The sequence below is a fragment of the Microtus pennsylvanicus genome, chromosome 9 (assembly GCF_037038515.1).
Source record: "Microtus pennsylvanicus isolate mMicPen1 chromosome 9, mMicPen1.hap1, whole genome shotgun sequence".
Classification (NCBI taxonomy): domain Eukaryota; kingdom Metazoa; phylum Chordata; class Mammalia; order Rodentia; family Cricetidae; genus Microtus; species Microtus pennsylvanicus.
Genome location: NC_134587.1, coordinates 52005135 through 52025524, shown reverse-complemented (window position 1 = coordinate 52025524; position 20390 = coordinate 52005135). Strand labels below are relative to the sequence as shown.

General features: G+C 39.5%; 1 protein-coding gene and 1 pseudogene across 3 annotated transcripts in view; both read right to left on the bottom strand.

Annotated features, from left to right (window-relative positions):
- Window positions 1-20390, bottom strand: part of Nr6a1 (nuclear receptor subfamily 6 group A member 1) — a 169401-nt gene that overhangs the window by 62497 nt on the left and 86514 nt on the right. The gene's annotated exons all lie outside the window — the stretch shown is intronic.
- LOC142856837 (L-aminoadipate-semialdehyde dehydrogenase-phosphopantetheinyl transferase-like) lies at window positions 3123-4501 on the bottom strand (annotated as a pseudogene).

The window sequence follows — 20390 nt, the reverse complement described above, 5'->3', positions numbered from 1 at the left end:
TATTCCACCAAACCAGGGCATCAAGGTTTTTCTTACACATTAAACTCGTGGAGTTTACAGCTTCTCATTGTACATGTAGGCCTGCAATGCACTCTAAGTTAATTTGGTGAAAGATAGAGTTTGCCTAGATTCATCCTTGGCATATGGATACATAGTTGTTTCAGTACCACTTATTGAAAAGGCCATGTCCTATTCATTACCTTTGCCCTTTTACCAAAGACCACCAAACTATGAGAATTTGTCTCTGCCATCCTTGTTTTGTTCCACTCATCTATTTGCCTATTTTTTTAACCAGTAAAACAACTGCATTGATCACTGTAACTCAACAAGGTTTAACACAAAGATATCTGCTATTATATTCTCCATATGTAGAACAAGAACTGAAAGAGCCACTCCTGAGACATAGTAATGTGTTCTGGTACTTCAGAACAACAAGGAAATGCTAGTACAAGACCACTGTCCCTAGAACTTACAGACAAGATGTCTCTGCAATAAAGCTACAGGGTAGTATACTAGAGGAACATGTGAATGACACAGTAACAGGGCCACAAGCAGGGTGATAAATCCAGCAAGGGGTATGATGAAACTTTCAAAACCAGAAGAGGTATCTGAGCTCAGTTTTGAAGGGGAGGCTGCCCGCAGGCAGAGCAGGAGGGAATGGAAACTGCATTCCAGGTAGGAGCACATACAAAGACAAGGAAGCAGTAAAGAATGACTTCTGAGAACATTAGTAACTAAGTGCATACAATCGCGTACAGTATGGTGAGAGGCAGAGAGATTGAAGAATGTTGAGGAAGTCAGGCGGTGGTGGTGCAGGCCTTTAATGCCAGCACTAGGGAAGCAGAGGCAGGCATATCTCTGTGAATTCGAGGCTAGCCTGGTCTACAGAGGTAGTTCCAGGACTGGCTCCAAAGGTACACATAGAAACCCTGTCTCAAAAAACAAAAGAAAAGAATGTTGAGGAAGAGTAGCCAGACAGAGGTGGTGCATGCCTTTAATCTAATCTAGCACTCGGAGGCAGATTGCTATGAGTTCGAGGCCAGCCTGGTCTACAAGAGCTAGTTCAAGAAGAGGCTCCAAAAAACTACAGAGAAACCCTGTCTTGAAAAACCAAAAAAAAAAAAAAAAAAAAAAGAATGTTGAAGAAGGATAGGGAAAAGTCTTATGCACCTGGATATTCTTCCTTTAAGTATGAATGATATAATTATTGCACCTATCAGTTGTCTGTTATGAGACAAGACATTTTACATATTTTTCTGATGAACACTGTTATATGGGATTTTTCTCTTTATTACACACACAGACTTGCTGGGTGGTGCTTGGCTCGCACCTATAATAACAAAAAAAAACCCGCAAGACTAAAAAAAGAGATATCTGTTGTGGTAACTTTCTAGAGGGTGGGATGGGGGTGAAGGATCAAGACAGGGTTTCTTTGTGTTTTGTTTTTTTTTTCTTTTTTCTTTTTCTTTTTGGCTTTTCGAGACAGGGTTTCTCTGTGGCTTTGGAGCCTGTCCTGGAACTAGGTCTGTAGACCAGGCTGGTCTCGAACTCACAGAGATCCGCCTGCCTCTGCCTCGCAAGTGCTGGGATTATACCCTTTGCTGTCCTGGAATTCACTTTGTAAAACAGGCTGGCCTCGAACTCATTTAAAGGCATATGTCACCAGTTTAGGACTATTCTTTTTTTTTTAAAGCCGCGGCGGTTTTTTTGTTTGTTTACTTATTATATATACAATATTCTGTCTGTGTGTATGTCTGCAGGCCAGAAGAGGGCACTAGACCTCATTACAGATGGTTTTGAGCCACCATGTGGTTGCCGGGAATTGAAATCAGGACCTTTGGAAGAGTAGGCAATGCTCTTAACCGCTGAGCCATCTCTCCAGCCTGACTATTCTTTTTCTATAATGCTCACACTTTTAGTTTATTTAGGGAATAAAAACAGATCAAGATAAACAATAGGTTCATAAAAAGGAAATACAAATAACCAGTACAATGACATATCAACCTCATTTGTAATAAAAGAAATGCAAACTTAAAATATGATATCACTTTTCAGTTATTCAGACCAACAAAAGAAAAGAGCAACAATGAAATAACCCATCCAATCTTCAGAAAATAAAATCGAGGCAGTACCTACAGATGACCAGAGGGTACACAGACGGTGGTATTCATACACGACTAACTGAAGTATAAACTACAGTTTTTCAAGAGCAATGTAATAAGAACACACAACAACAATGTGTTTAAATCCTGTGAATTAGCCAGGCAGGTGGTGGCGGCACGCGCCTTTAATCCCAGCATTCGGGAGGCAGAGGCAGAGGCATGTGGATCTCTGTGAGTTCGAGGCCAGCCTGGTCTACAAGAGCTAGTTCCAGGACAGGCTCCAAAGCTACAGAGAAACCCTGTCTCAAAAAACCACACACAAAAAAAAGTCCTTTGAATCAATCATTCCATTTCTAAAACCTGTGTGCAAGACACAATTAAGCATGTCTCTCCAAATGCCAGAGCTTTCACTGTACTCCATTTACACTAATGATAAAATTAAAACTCCTAAGAGAAAAAATAATACAGTATGGTACATCTTCCTGAAGTCCAGTAGTGTTACCTCAATGAAATTCTCCCAAGCCAGCCTTAGCTTTTCCTTTCTATAGTCTCATTCTTGACAGTGGTAAAAAATGTCAAGACACATTCGAAGAGATGGAATCTTGGGGGGAGAGGGTTGTTATTCATCTTTAATAAAACAAATGTCACAACTTAAATAAACCTGGACGCTCCAACAGCAGTTTCTATTACTGCAGCTCAGGCAAAATGAGTACTGTAATGCTAGGACGACTTAAACCTCACCCTATATGCGAGACAGACATCACAGAAGACAATATCATAGAACTACTAAATTTATACAGCAACAATAGTTAAGAAGAGCAGATGTATTTCTTGAAACTATAAAACGTATGTTATCACTTTTAAAAAAGTTAATATAGATTCATTTCAATAAAAGTTTCTGGAACAATAACTCGTTTTAGTAGTTCTCTAAAAATGCTTGCCTTCAGCATGTTTCTACTTTACTGTTTTCTTTCTATAAAGTGCATTTATCATTGGAAGATTCTGTCAACAGTTCTGGAAAGGAAGAAGTAAACATATTTAAAGAAGTCATTGAACTGGAAATCTGCTCTTAAAAAGCCTTTGGGTCCTTAAAAATGTTTTAATAAATAAAATCTGACCACATCTAGCACTTTATTTTAATGAACACAGAAGATTGTTATTTTCATTTTCCCCCCTTACTCAGGGAATCTATCATGACTTGGTAAATTTCGTATTAGAATTTCTTCTGTGAAGCAAAAATAGTCCCAAAATGAAGGATCCTCTGGTGTCAAAGGAATAGCAGATGCTATCAAATCATTAAAGTTAAGAATGGTAAACTGGGGCTGGAGAGATGGCTCAGAGGTTAAGAGCATTGCCTGCTCTTCCAAAGGTCCTGAGTTCAATTCCTAGCAACCACATGGTGGCTCACAACCATCTATAATGGGGTCTGGTGCCTGCAAGCATACACACAGACAGAATATTGTATACATAATAAAAAAAATGGTAAACCGCCTCCGGGATGGTTTAGAATCATCTTGATATGAAATATTTGTTGTCTAGCTCTATCAGGTTTCTTAACAGTCACTGCATCAAAATGGTGCTCGTCTATTTTACTTCCCTCAAAAGCCCATTCTTTTTCTTCTTCCCCATCCAAGAACAAACGTGTTTCCTTATAAACATGACCTATATCCAAGTTTAATGGAGATATAGCAAATTCAAGCCTCTGCATTTCAAATCCCAATCCAACACCAATAGCTTTTATGAAGCTTTCTTTTAGTGCCCAGTGCCGATAAAACATATCCAACTCAGTCCATTCATTATTAAAACATCTTGATTGTTTCCCACTCCTTGTTGGTACACTTTCTGGAATCGAACCACTACCTGGAAACCTAGTCTTCATTATATCAACGCCAACTTGTAACTCGGGTTCTGCAGCAAGAACTGCAAAAGGCCCCTTGGTGTGAGATGTTAAAGTTGAAGTTGGGATAGGGATTCAAAGAGTCTTTTGCAAGAACCAGCTTTCCTTTTGAAGTTTTTTGCAGACGAATATGATCCCAAGGGATATTCAATTTCTCTACAACTAATTTTCTTATCATCAGATGACAGGTCATGGCCGCCTTGGCGTCACGGGCAAACACAAACTGGCTGATGCGCTCCTTCTCCTCGGCCTGGACTGACCATACCGCCAGCAGCCATTCGGCTCAACTCAGCAGCCAGGTGCCGCAGAAGGCCCAGCGAATGCCCTCCATGGACCGCACTAAGCAGAGCCTCTTGGTGGGGAACACCATAAGCCTCAAAGCAACTACAACTCTTCAGACCCGATGGCGCGAACCAATTCCCCTCTTATGACTATTCTTGATGTCAGCTTGACTCCATTTGGAATTAACTGGATTCCACACATGGAGAGCACACCTGTGAGGGAATTTTTTTTGGGGGGGGCATCGAAGTAGGTGTATCCACTGGACTTTGATTGGATAAGAAGGGTCTATTGAAGACCAGTTAAAACATCCAGCCATGTGGACTAAACATAAATTGGACTGCAGCCTAGAAATCATTCTAATAAATCTAATCTGATAAATTCTCTTCCTATGTATATATATTCATTCTATAAATTAGTCTAGAGAACCCTGACTAACACAGTTATCTTTCTCAAATCAGATGTTTGTTTCCAAAAACTACCTAATCTTAGCCTAGCTGTGGTGGCACACACCTTTAATCCTATCAGGGAGGCAGAGGTAGGCAGTTCTCTGGGAGTTTGAGGCCAGGCTGGCCTACAGAGTGAGTTCCAGAGCCAGGGCTACATGGAGAAACCCTGTCTCAAAATACTATTTTAAGGTGTGTTACTTTTTTTTAATGTTGCACTTGTTTAACTCTGTGAAGCTGTGCTACTGTGCTGGCCTAAAATACCTGATGGTCTAATAAAAAGCTGAGGACTTCAGGGGTCAGCCACCCAGCCAGCCAGAGTAAGAAGAAAAGTATACAGGAATAGAGAAAGATAAAAGCCCCAAGGCCAAAAATAGAAGGGATAATTTTTTTAAAAACTGGCAAAAATTCATTTTTTACCACTAAGTAGTAATTCATTCTGTAAAGTATCATATTTTCTTTATCCATTCTACGGTTAAGGAGCATCTAGGTTGTTTCCAATTTCTGGCTATGACAAATAATGCTGCTATGAATATAACTGAGCAAATGGCCTTGTAGTATGATTGAGCATCCTTTGGGTATATGCCAAGAGTGGTATTTCTGGATCTTAAGATAAGTTGATTCCCAATTTTCTAAGAGATCACCATGCTGACATCCAAAGAGGCTGTATGAGTTTGCACTTCCACCAGCAATGGAGGAATGCTCCCCTTACTCTGCATCCTCTCCAGCATAAACTATCATTGGTGTATTTGATCTTAGCCATTTTGACTGGTATGAGATTATGGTATCTCAGAGTCATTTTGATTTGCATTTTCCTGATGGCTAAGGACATTGAGCAGTTCCTAAAGTGTTTTTGGCCATTTGAGATTCTTCTGTTAAGAATTGTTTGTCTAGATCTATACTCCATTTTTAAATTGGATTATTTGATATTTTGATGTCTAGTTTCTTGAGATCTTTATATAGTTTGGAAAATCAGTCCTGTCTGATGTGGGGTTGGTTTAGTTTTTTTCCCCAAGATGGACGGTGGTGGCTCATGCCTTTAATCCCAGCACTCAGAGGAGTCAGAGGCAGGTGAATCTCTGTGAGATCAAGGTCAGCCTAGTCTACAAGAGCTAGTTCCAGGACAGGCTCCAAAGCAACACAGAAACCCTGTCTCAAAAAACAAAACAAAACAAAAAGAGTTGCCATGGTCATGGTGTCTTCACAGCAATAAAACCCTAACTAAGATAGTCATTAAAATATATTTTATTCAAAAATGTCACAGTAATTATCTAATAACTTGTATAATAACTTGTAAAAAAGAAATATTTTGGAGTGCACAACAGGTCAAATCTAGAGGCTTCATATATACTAAATAATCACCCTGGCAGCACTACAAACCCAGCTTATTTTAAATAAAAATAAGATCATTTTACTTTATGATTTCCCCAAATCTCAGATGTGTTATATTATTACAGGATACTTAGGAATACAGATAATCAAAAATAATAAGGTCTGGAGAAGTTGAAGCAAGGAAGACATTCAAAAATATATACATGCATGAAATTCTCCAAGAATAGATAAATCAATTTAAACAATTAGAAAATGCAGCATATTTTAGAAACTTTGAAGAGATTTGTGGGAAAGAGTTTGGAAAGAGGGTTTTGAGTTCAGGCTGGAGAACCAAAGCGACTCTGTACTGGGGACTGTACGCAGAGAAGCAGCAAGATATAAGCCACAGACAGAGAAACAGAGAAGAACTGCAATGAGATCAGGCGGGACACACTGTTAACAGTCCCAGCAAAAGTAAAGGTCAGACTGTCTGTCCTGACCATTGCTCAGGCTCTCGGTAGACAGATCAATGTTTGAACTTGCCTCTGTCACCTATTAGCTGCATGGCTTTGATCCAGTTACTTAATTCTTTAAGACTCAGTTTTATCCTGAGTTTGGTTTACATAGCAAGTTCCAGGACAGCAAGGGATACATAGAGATCCTTTCCTTAATAAAAAAAAAAAAAGGACTTAGCTTTGTCATCTATAAAAAAAATTAGGGAGAGAAATCCACCTAAAAGGATGTAATGAGAGTTAGGTACTATGGAACACTATACAGTCTGACTGACTCCCAAGGTCCCTTCAAGCAACAGTCAGAGAGAAAAAACATAGAGCTGACCTGAGGCATCTAAATACAGTGACTGTACTTTAGACATTAGATTGAGTCAGATATCTCAAGTTCTAAACTATTGGTGTAGGAGGCTGAACACTAATTTTTATATGAAACTGCTGTACATAACAGCAAGTCATGCCAACAGAGACTAGAGGCCAATAACAGTCTCTGACTGTTAGCTCCAGTCAAAAAATTGTCTCCAAATATTGCCAGTCAACCTCAGCTGAGAAACATAGTTTCTGGCATATAAAGTGAAAATAAGTTTTTAGGTAGGGGAAAATGACTTATGAGAGGGGAGGAGAAGGTGGTTGTTTGGAAATGACAGCAGAAATAAAAAGGGTGATGACCAAATTCATTGACTAGATTCAGTAGATACAGAAGCCATTAGAAAGGGAGGTAGCAGAGTAACCTTAATTCCAATTTTAATGCAGTGTGGCTGGATCAACCAAAATAATTAAGGAAGCCACAGCTGTTAAGGTTTGAAGGACCAGAGGGGCATATGTATAAAAATATTTGCAAATTATTAAGAATCCTGGCCTAGCTGGGTTTGGTGGCCTTTAATCCCAGCACTTAGGAGGCAGAGGCAGGTGGACCTCCAGGACAGTCAGGACTACACAGAGAAATCGTGTTTCAAAAAACAATAAACAAACACACAAACAAAAAAACAAAAAACAGGCCGGGCGATGGTGGCGCACGCCTTTAATCCCAGCACTCAGGAGGCAGAGGCAGGCAGATCTCTGTGAGTTCGAGACCAGCCTGGTCTACAAAGCTAGTTCCAGGACAGGTTCCAAAACCACAGAGAAACCCTGTCTCGAAAAACCAAAAAAAAAAAAAAAAAAAAAAAAAAAAAACCAAAAAAAAAAAAAAATAGGAATCTTGGCCTAGAGCCAAGAAAAGTTTGGAAGAGATCCCCACATCAATAACAAACCATTCCTTACATCTTGAGGTCGTAAGGATTTTGTTTTTATCTAGCAACTCTCAAATGAATAGTAATTACATGCCTCAACTGTAAAATCCCTGTAAGACATATTTTGCTGCGGGAGCTCCTTCCTCTCCTTCAGTCAATAGCCATTGAGATACCAAAACACTGGGGCATGGTCTCTTCCTCTTTAAAAAGCAGCAGCCCTCTGCTCACCCTCTTACAACAGATTAAATATTGTAGGAGGTCCTTCTGACTTATGTGTTGATTTCATTGGTTGAATAAAGAAACGGCCTTGGCCTTTTGATAGGGCAGACATAGATAGGTGGAGTAGACAGAACTGAATGATGGGAAGAACAGTGTGGCAGACACCATAAATCTCCGGCCTGAGATGGACATAGGTTAGACTCTTGCCGGTAAGCCACAATCACATGGTGGATACACAAATTAATAGAAATGGGTTAATCAAGATGCAAGAGTTAGCCAATAAGAGGCTAGAGCTAATAGGCCAGGCAGTAATTTAATTAATACAATTTCTGTGTGGTTATTTCGGGGGTTAAGCTAGCCGGGCAGCAGGACACAGCCACTCCTCTTACAACAATATCTGACAATGAGTATAGGTTGCTCCATTATGTAAACAAATATGATAAAAACTAAACATGTTAAAAAAAATCCCTATAAACTTATATAGTCATAGACTATAATCTTCCATCTTTGTACTATACAAAATCAGATGTGAATAGATCCTGCTGAATATTAAGTTACTAACTTTTTAAATATGTACCACACATTTTAGATTAACTGGTGCAAAGAGCAAAGACTATATACAAATTGATATGCATCTAAACTCCAGGTAAATGATAGAGAAGCCATTCCTCCTGCCCCATATCACTCTTAAGACAGCTCTTGGCATTCACAGCCTTTGTTTTGAAACTCAAGCAAACAAATCTGTGAATCTCAGCCCTACAAACACTTGTAAAGCAAGAAAAACACTGGAACTAACTCAAGTACACACATATAGTGATTATACTTTTGATTTTCCTTTTTTACTGTTGCTGTTTTTTATTTTAGGTGTATTAGTATTTTGCTTGTACTTTTATGTGTGTATTGCATGTGTGTTTGGTACCTGAGGATGTTGGATTACCCTGGAACCAGAGTTACTGACATTTATGAGCTGCCATGTGGGTGCTCGGAACTGGATACAGGTCCTCTGGAAGAGCAGTCAGTGCTCTTAAGCCACCTCTCCCACTTCTTAAAATTTCTACCAATTTTCTGATCCATAGTCTCCCTGAATCAATATTCTCCAAACTCTTTTTTTTCCCCTTGAGACAGGGTGTCACTGTAGCTTCAGAGCCTGTCCTGAAACTTGCTCTTGTAGACCACACTGGCCTCGAACTCAGAGATCCGCCTGGCTCTGCCTCCCGAGTGCTGGGATTAAAGGCGTGCGCCAGCACCACCCGGCTAATTATAATTTTTTATAATCCTCTCTAGTTCTGGGATTAAGGGTATGCACCACTGCTGCCTGATTTCTATGGCAAACTAGTGTGGCCTCTGGGATTAAAGGTGTGTATCGCTGTGGCCTCTGGGATTAAAATTGTGTGTTACCACTGCAAGATCTGTAAGGCTGGACAAAGTGGCTGTTTTACTTTTCTGATCTTCAGGAAAGCTTTATTTATTAAAATACAAATAAAATGCTACTACATCAAATAATACTACTGTCTGTAATCTGTCAATCATGTTTTAAATAAACGCTGATTGGGGGCTGGAGAGATGGCTCAGTGGTTAAGAGCATTGCCTGCTCTTCCAAAGGTCCTGAGTTCAATTCCCAGCAACCACATCGTGGCTCACAACCATCTGTAATGAGGTCTGGTGCCCTCTTCTGGCCTGCAGGCATACACACAGGCAGAACATTGTATACATAATAAATAAATAAATATTTAAAAAATAAATAAATAAACGCTGATTGGCCAGGCAGAAAGTATAGGCGGGAAAACCAGACAGGAAGTAGGAATGATGTAATGAGAACGGGAGAATTCTGAGAAGGAGGAAGTTGATTCCTCCCACTCCTGCCCAGATTACCGAAGCAGCAGGATGTGATCTGCGTAACTGAAAAAGATACTGAGCCACGTGGCTAACATAGATCAGAAAAATGGGTTAATTAAGATGTGAGAGTTAGCCAGTGAGAGGCTAGAGCTAATGGGCCAATCAGCTTATAATTTATGGAGACCTATGTGTGATTTTCTTTGGGACTAAACAGTTGTGGGGAACCTGGTGGGAGGACAGAAAACACAAACAAGCAAGTTCATGTTACAGAATACATTAAAAAAAAAAAACAGGAGCTGTTTCATGTATTTTGACACTCTTGTTAGGTATACACATCAGGATTTGATATCTTCTTGGAGAATGGACTCTTATTACACATTACTTGTTAACTTTCCTTGCTCTGGAGCCTTCCTTCCTTTTAAGTGGTGTTTGCACAGTGTGTATTACTTTAATTTCCTCTTCCCTTACTTTTGAGATTATTATAGATAAAATGGAATTGGATTTTAGTTCTTGGCGCTCTTGAAGAGTCTAAATAATAATGGTGCATTACCTTGACAGTCAAAATGATTTTTTATACACTTGGACTAAATATCTACCATATTTTTATCTTTATCTTTGTTTTTTCTTCCAAATTTTCTGCCTTTAGTAATTTGTGCATTTTGTTTCTGTTTATTCCTTTCTTGTTATATAAACTGTATTTTTAGAACTTATTTTCAATGGTTGCCCTAACAAAAACAGTATAATTTGGAGCTAGTCTAAGGCAGCCTTCAAATAACATTCCATTCCATTCCCAAGTATACACTATAATCATAAAAATATTCTTTTTAAGGTTGTGGAGCTAGCCTTTAATCCCAGCATTTTGGAGGCAAAGACAAGTGGATCCCTGTGAGTTCGAGGTCAGCCTGGTCTACAAGAGCTAGTTCCAGGACAGGCACCAAAGCTACAGAGAAACCTTGTCTCAAAAACAAGGTTGTGTGTGTGTGTATGTTTATTAAAAAAAAATCATAATTTTTGGACCGAGGTCGAGGTAAAAAGCCAGTGGTTGGATGCTTTGCTTTTTTGGTCTTCAGGTTGAACCCCATTATCTGTCTTTGAGTTTTTATTATTTGTGCATCGTACAGCCTATTTTTATCATATTCTTTCCTGCACTCCATTAAAAAAACAGATTTTCTCTCTCCCACCAGCTATTATTTGCGAAAAGTTTTCTGGCTAGGGGCAGCATGTTATGTCCACTTTCTCGCATTTGTTCTGGGATTTTTGTCTAGCTTGAGTTTGTGTGTGCTGCAGCAGTCTCTATATGCCCATATAGAGTTCATATATGCACAAGCCCTGTTGTATCCGGAAAAATGTCATTGCCTTAAATTGTTAAAAACCCCCAGGCTCTTTGACTATTTCTGCCCCTCTCTCACATAAATCTGAGCCATGGCATTCCACTTACAACTAGAGAATTCAAATCTCTGTACAAAATGGATACAAGCTGGCAGACATTCAGCAAGAGCACACCGTACTCAGTGGCACTGTCAGTCGACTGGGTAGAATGACCATCTGTGACACCCCAGGACAATACATTACATAAGCTCACATGAGGCATTCTGAACCATAAAACTCATCCAAACAAATTTAAAATAATGTATCACATACTATCTGCTCTGATCACGGGAAATCAGCAAAAGGTAACCTGAAAAAAAATCACAAATATTTAAACACTAAAACATTATAATCTAAACTATGAATCAAAGAAGCTGTCTTTTTTAAAAAAAAAAAAAAGATTTATTTATTTATTAATTATATATTTAGCATTCCTTCCATGTATACCTGCAGGCCAGAAGAGGGCACCAGATCTCATTATAGATGGCTGTGAGTCACCATATGGTTGCTGGGAGTTGAACTCAGGACCTCTGGAAGAGCAGTCAGTGCTCTTAACCACTGAGCCATCTCTCCAGCCCAAAGAAGCTGTCTAAAGAGAGAATTAAAAATAACTGGAACCATCCAAACACACTATGTATTCCTGTAGTCCTAGCACCTCAAAAGTTGAGGCAGGAAGATAATTTGAAACTAAGAGCTTAAGATCAAACCAGGCAATATGATAAAACTTGCAAATAACAAACAAATGAAAAATAACCTAAGTAAAAAGGAAAGCCACCGTTGAGCAAAGTTTGTAGCGTGCAATAAAAGTGGTGCTTAGACAGCACTGAATGAAAATTAAAAAAAAAAAAAGTCAATCATATAAGCGTCCACTTGAGAAAAGTGCTTGCTGAGAATGGGCATGACACATACTTGTAATCATACCACAGGGATGCAGAGAGCTGCAGACCCCTGGGACTCAGACTAGCCTAATTTACAAGTTCCAGGTCCCAGTAAGGGATCCTATCTCAAAAAACAAGGTGAACAGCTCATGATCAGTATTAGAGATTGAATTTTGGCCTCTACATGTACACCTTTATGAACACACACACACACACACACACAGGAGGAAGGAGAAATACTACAGTAGAAGAGTATAGACCCATATCTATAAACATACACAAAACTCAAGTCCAAATGGATCAAAGACCTCAACATAAAGCCAGCCACACTGAACCTTATAAGAGAACACATTGACACAGGGAACCACTTCCTAAATAGAACCCCAACAGCACAAACGCTAAGAAAAACAATTAATAAATGGGACCTCCTGAAACTGAAAAGCTTCTGTAAAGCAAAGGACACTGTCAACAAGACAAAACGACAGCCTACAGAATGGGAAAAGATCTTCACCAACCCCACATTAGACAGAGGTCTGATCTCCAAAATATACAAAGAACTCAAGAAATTGGACACCAAAAGATCACATAATCCAATAAAAAAAAATGGAGCACAGACATAAACAGAGAACTCTCAAAAGAGGAATCTAAAATGACTGAAAGACACTTAAGGAAATGTTCAACATCTTTAGTCATCAGAGAAATGCAAATCAAAACAACTCTGAGATTCCATCGTACACCTGAAAGAATGGCCAAGATCAAAAACACTGATGACAGGCCGGGTGGTGGTGGCGCACACCTTTAATCCCAGCACTTGGGAGGCAGAGGAAGGCGGATCTCTGTGAGTTCGAGACTACAAGAGCTAGTTCCAGGACAGGCTCCAAAACCACAGAGAAAACCTGTCTCGAAAAAACAAAACAAAACAAAAACAAACAAACAAAAAAAAAACACTGATGACAACTTATGCTGGAGAGGATGTGGGGAAAGGGGAACACTTCTGCATTGCTGGTGGGAGTGCAAGCTGGTACCACCCCTTTGGATGTCAGTGTGGCGATTTCTCAGAAAATAGGGAAACAACCTTCCTCAAGACCCAGTATACCACTTTTGGGTATAATATCCAAAGGATGCCCAATCGTGTCACAAGGACATTTGCTCAACTATGTTCATAGCAGCTTTGTTTGTCATAGCCAGAACCGGGAAACAACCTAAGTGCCCCTCGATCAACGAATGGATAAGAAAAATGTGGTACATTTACACAATGGAGTACTACACAGCAGAAAAAAATAACAACAGTTTGAATTTTGCAGGAAAATAGATGGAGCTAGAAAACATTATTTTGAGTGAGGTAACCCAGACACAGACAGACAATTATCACATGTACTCACTCATAGGTGGTTTTTAAACATAAAGCAAAGAAAGCCAGCCAACAAAGCACAATCCCAGAGAACTTAGACAACAATGCGAACACTGAGCGACTTACATAGATATAATCTACATGGGAAGTAGAAAGTAGAAAAAGACAAGATCTCCTGAGTAAATTTTGAGCATGGGCACCTTGGGGGAAGGTTGAAGGGGAGAGTGGAGAGGCAGGGAGGGGAGCAGAGAAAAATGTAGAGCTCAATAAATATCACTAAAAAACCCAAATTTTTAAAAAAGCAAAGAAAAAAAAGAAAAAGAACATAAGAACATAGATAAAATAAGTGGGCGGTGGCAGCATATGCCTTTAATCCCAGCACTTGGGAGGGAGAGGTACTCAGATCTCTGTGAGTTCGAAACCAGCCTGGTCTACAAGAGCTAGTTAGTTCCAGGATAGGCTTCAAAGCTACAGAGAAACCCTGTCTCAAAAAACCAAAATAACAACAACAACATAGATAAAACGAAGAGTGCTGTGTCTGGGGTCACATACCTTTGATCCTAGCACAGCAGAGGCAGGAGGGTCTCTGAGTTCAAGGCCAGTCTGGTCTAGGCTAGCTGTGTAGCTCTGTGTTAATAACCCAACCGATCCCTCCACACCCTGAAAAAAAAAAAAAGGCTGGAGAGGTGGCTCAGCAGTTAAGAGCATTTGATGTTCTTGCAGAGAACCCCAGTTCAGTCCAGCACCCAAATGGTGGTTTATAACCATGTGTAGCTAACTCCCATTTCAGGTGATCTGATACCCTTTTTTTGGACTTCTCTGGCACCAGGCACATATGGGGTGCACGAACATGCAGGCAAACTTTCAAACACATTAAACAAATTAAAAAGAAGTCATTTTAAAATTACTCAAAAATCCTTATAGCTTTAGTTATGCAATCAAATGGTTAACACTGGACTAATCTCGTTTCTGAGAAAACAGTCATTTTCCTAGCAGAATGTATGGTCCAGTCTTCCAACCCAATTCTTTCCACATGATTTGATCCTTCTCTCTAACTGACATTGGCACCTAACTATATCTACTTCCCTCAAGAAAGAAAACTGTCCAGAACCTTTAGAGAGTAGTCACTTTGGTTGAAGTGCAATGGAGAAAGCTATTTCCAAGTAATGGCAAAAGAAAAAAAAAATCTGAGCTGATTAACCAATCTGGCCTTAAATTGGCTATATGGGTGGAGGATGGCTGAACTTCTGGTCCTCCTGCCTCCACCTAAAGTGCTGGATTATAGGCATGTGACACTATGCCCAATTTACAAAGGGCTGGGTATTGAACCCAGGGCTGCATGCATGCAAGGCAGGCATTCTACCAACCGAATTACATCTCTGCCCCAAATCTCATTTTTTATTCCAAAAGCTAACTCATGAAGAGTAAAAACCGGCCCCAAATACCTGAATCTAGACAATTTAAGAAGTAGTCCATTAAAACAAAAGCAGCTCAATTTTCTTCGACCCTAATGGGTATTCTGATTTCTCATATAACAGCTTCTGTTCCCAGGGTCTAAGAACAAACACTCCCACACTGGCTCAGCAATTTAGACTCTAGCTCTTCAAGGAGAAAGCACAAAGTTTCTACCCCAACCTCAGGACTACCTGGCTGTGATTCATTCTCACTACGCCCTAAAGTCAGAATACCCCACAAAATAGCCATGAAAACTACATAACAGTGCCAGTTGCTTATACATACATACCCTGGTCCCCTAGGTAAACTCAGGACCTCAAATACACACACACACCATCACCACCATCATCATCAACAACAACAAACACATTAAATGGACAGAATGAAAAAAAAATCCTAATACGGATTAGATTTTATTAAAGTATTTGAGATAGGAGTCCCTTAAGAAAATAAAAATGATGGGTCCATGTAGAGTAGATTCTTTATCTCAGAAATAAGATCTCACAAATGCAGTTTTTAAAATAATGTGTATGGGTGTTTTAAAACCATTACGTGGACCATTGTGTGTCTAGCACCTGAGAAGGCCAGAAGAGGACATTAGATGCCCTGAAGTTATAGATAAGGTTGTAAGCTACCATGTGGATGCTGGGAATTGAAACTGAATCCTCTGGAAGATAACCACTACTCTTAACCTCTGAGTCAACATATCTCAGCCCCTCATAATGTAATTTTATTGCTTCAATTTTTAAAAATGAACTTCAATTTAATTAACAAACAAAGCAACTGTCTTTTACTAAAACATTACAACTGACAGTACTTTATGACAACCTGGTTTATCAATGGCCTAGAAAGGTGATAAACACCAAGGACTGTAGTCCAGCCTAAAGAGAGCAACTGAGCGTTGTATTGCATGATTAAAGGCTATACCACAGCTCCATGGAGTCTCTGCTTTCACACTAGCCATCTCCAAAACCCCCATGTGACTAAAGAGTGACAGTCTCAAAAAGGAACAACAATAAGAGATAAAGCTACTTCATGTGTTCAAACACTCTGAAACTAAAAATTCACTTCTCTGTTGTTCATCCAATTTTCATTAAGTATTATTTACACTTACAAAACATCCCTCCTTCCTTCCCTCCCTGGATAGGATGTTACTATGTAGCTAAATTTGACATGGCACTCACAATCCTTACTACCTCTGCCTTCTAAAGCCGAACTTGCTACAGGCACACACACCACACCACTCTTGGTTTCATACACCACTTTCATAATTCTCAAATTGCAAAATCAGGACCATGTAATAGTCTGGATAGGAAGCTGATTAGAATCACAATAAATTTCCAAATAAAATAATTAGTTTAGGTATAGTACAATTCATCAATAAAGGATGGCCCAGGATTCTGGCAGTCATCTGTATTATTTTATTTTAGAAAGTCTAGTTCCCTAAATACATGTATATAGGTGTAAGCAACCACTGCGTGGGTCATGCCATCAAACAAAAGCAACACCTACAAGTCCCTCTCAGTGACTGGAAGCAGCCAGACACTCAAACTGCCAGTCCTGAATTATAGCCTCTGAATGGTGAGGGCTTCACGTTTCACCGATCCCGGCACAGCCCAATCAGAAGACAAACCCCTGCCCTGCCGGGGACCAGCAAATCCGCTTTCTTCCAGTGTGCACATGACTGACTGTGCTTCTGTCCATCATCTGGGTCATATATAGTTCAATGCAAGCTAAGCAGACAGGGCTGCAGGAAATCTGGCGCGGTTCAGTACCTTGTCTAACCTGGGCTCCAGTATCTTTTTTTATTTTTTTAAAAAAAAACTGACAAAACTCATTTTTCTACCGGGACAGGATGCTGTGCTGGCTGAAGTTCCTTTTCTACAGCAAGAATCCTATCTGAAGCACAGAAGTTGTCCTCTAGCAACAGCAGTTCCAACTTTTTTGATTGTTGTTGCTGCTTTCTCCCATCACCCCCATCCCCTTTTGACAAAGATCCAACTGTAAAAAGTCTTACGTAACAGTTCAGGACTACTTCGGTTCTTTTACCGGGTAAGCACTTTCAATTTTTTTTTTCAGCTAAAAACCATTTTAAAATTGCATCTGTTAAGAGGCTTGACTAAAAGCTTTTAAGTGATTTATGTGGTGAAATACTGTCACTGGATATTTCAGTCTCACTTCTGCACGTGCTCCTTTGTTCTCAGAACAGAAGCTTTTATACACTCCCCATAACGCAGCTGCAGAGTTATTAAGTCAATTATTATAAGGAACACAAAGGTTGCTTTGCATTCTTTGCCTTTAGATAATTAATTTTGTATTTGTTTTTCTTTAAACAGTATTTAAATAAGGAAGAAATTTTTAAAAGAATAAACTGTTGTAGAATCTAGCAAAGTTTGAAGTTTTTACCACCTTTCTATCTAGAGTTTCGTGTGGCCAAACACTTGTGCCGCCTGGAGCGTTGGGGGTAGAGGCAGCAAAGACAGAGAGGAACTAAGCCAGACATGGACAAAGGCATGAGCCAAAACCAGACAGCCCTGGCCGTTCGATAGGCCAGCAGTGGGTGAGACAGGTCAGCCAGCTGCAGAGGTGGGAGGGGGAAAGGGGGCATGGATGTGTGAGGTGCTCATGCGTGTGATCGTGACTGGATTCTGAAACTGCCAGCCATTTTCCAAGCTATGCTTTGTATAATCTAAAGGAATGTGTCTTCTCTAAAGCAGTCTTTCCGGAGTCACTGAGAGATGAGTACAAGTGACGCCAGCAGCACATAGAATCAGAAAATACCAGGAACTTGAGTGGGCAAGAGGGAATGCAGGGTGTGTGGAAATGTTTTAGTGATCTGGAATGTGTTGAGTGACAGGAAGTGCCCCAAGATCACCCCCCCTCCAAAAACCAACTCTTCTCAGTCCCGCCTGCTTTTGTCTAACTCTGTAATCTACACACTACTGCTTACAAAGCTGTCTGAGTTTGAGACAAAAAGAACATAAAAGGCTCTCCTTCTCATAGTAACTCTGACATAGCAGAAATGTAAAAGCATGGTCCTTCAATCCTATCAAGACTTTTTTTCCCCCAGGTATACAGAAGATACTTAAAATAACTTCATAGATAAATGAGAATCATGAATTATACCACCATTTTAAACCTATAACTTAAAACAGTAACCAATTCTGAAATAATCGAGTGGGTTCCTAATTTGAAGGCCACTTGTTTTTTTGGTTTGTATATTCCATGTAAAGTTGGATTTTCTTTGTATTGGTGTGGGCTGGGGGCGGAAAATTCAAAGTATTAAGAGGAGTGTATTTAAAAAAAAAAAGGAGGTGTGGGTGATTTCCCAGCATGAGCTGGAAAGTACGTTAAAAGACTAGTTCCTTGGGAAAGCACTGTCTCTTACGTTTGTTTGCGTGTAATCTTTATACTATAATAAGTGTTAAGAAGGAAACTTTTCAGAGTAGAATAACCTTGTTCTAAATAAAAAAAAACAACTTGGCATTTTCCCCGAACTTCAGAAAACACTAAAAACCAGCCAAATAATTAAACACATAACTCTACTTATAAAATAAAAAATTAAGTATTAAAAAGATGATTCTTTCTCATGTTTCCAGCTCCTACCACAAAGAACGCTGTGGTCAGCCTAGGAGTTAATCTTTCCTAGCATGGCTCTGAGCCTTCATGCCGAGCAGACGTTATTCACATGACGATTCGAAAAGTCCATTCATATATCTCACTACCTGGATTTGAATAGAAACCAGACAGCAATTCTTCAGTTCCAGCCACATTCGCCCCACTGGACAATAGTGATTTGTTAGTGCAGTGTTGCAGGCTGTGGGACACAAAGCTGGGGAAAGATGCAGATTCAGAGAACAGGAAGTTACAAGCGCCATGCACTCCTAGCAGCCCTGAGATAAAATGAGAGAGAGAGAGAGAGAGAGAGAGAGAGAGAGAGAGAGGGGCAACAGAGAGATGCCATGTTTAAGAGCTATTTCTAGCATTTTAACCACATCCAATCTCATAAAGGTATTGTTAAAGTGCATAAAGTCACGAGTCCCATGTGTTCTCTTTTCTCACTACAAAAACTCTATTCAAAGCCTCAGCACAGCCAGCAGGATCTAAAGTGCCCACTGCCGATGGGCTGCATGGTCTGCTCTAGAAAGAAGTGTAACATTTTATAAATGAAACCTATTAGCACAAGTAGACCATAAATATATCTTTTAAATTTATTTCAGAAAACCATTCAAAAATTAAATGTACCAAAACAGTATATACTAATTTTTATCCAAGATATTATGTAAGACTATTATTGAATTTCAACCAAGGTTTCTTAGAACACCAGTTTAAAACTAGTCTTAAAAAAAAACTTTTAAGTTTTAGATTGTATTTGCCAAACCAAAAATTTAAAATCAAAGTCTCAAGCACTTAATTTTGGAAACAAAAGCAAAATCATATTTTCTTTTGTTGATTATCAAATTATAAATTGTCTCTACTTTATCTAGAAACTTTAAAAAAAAACTATTAATGGAGTCGGGCGGTGGTGGTGCAAGCCTTTAATCCCAGCACTTGGGAGGCAGGGGCAAGTGGATCTCAGTGAGTACAAGGCCAGCCTGGTCTAAGCAATTTCCAGGACAGCCAGGACTGTTACACAGAAAAACTCTGTCTCGAAAAGAAAAAAAAAATTAATGGGATGCTAGGCAGTGGTGGCACAAGCCTTTAACACCAGCACTAGGGAGGCAGAGGTAGGCGGATCTCTGAGTTTGAGGCCAGCCTGGTCTACAGAGTGAGTTCCAGGACAGCCAGGGCTACACAGAGAAACCCTGTCTCAAAAAAAAAAAAAAAAAAAACACACAAAAAAAAAACAAACAAAAGAGAGAGGGAAAGAATAGAAGAGAGGGAAAAAAAGATACTAATGGGAATTCTAAAAAGGAGAGGGTATATTATTAATCAATCTCAATTAATAAGCAAGGGGAAAGAATGTATGGTTTCTATTCTGGCCTTATGGTGCAACGTGAGCATCAACAGGCCAGACTGGTGTCCATTCATTCAGTAGGAACAAAAGACCACCACCCGGCAACTTCTTCAACTTCTATCACTGCTACTCATACCACATATATCAATCACTACCTCTATCTGTGCACTGTCGAATACAATAGCCGTTAGTCACAATGTGTCTATTTTGATTTACATAAAAGTGAAAGTTCTTTACCCTTATTAGCCTTATTTTAATTTAAACTTTCAATATGCTCATGTTACTACTGGTTATTATTATACTGGATTGCCCAGGTAGAAGGTTACTTCCATCACTGCCAAAGTCACTGGACAAAGCTGATCTAAGCCATGCTCACACCTTACACATTATCTTCGGCTACACATACAGTTGGATACATGCACACAATCTATAGGTAACAGCATGAATGTAATAGCAATAGCATGTATGACAAAATAGTTAGTGATATGACATTTGACAGACACTCAAAAAGAATTTGGAACCAATGGTGAGGCAGGAAATTCAAATCCATTTT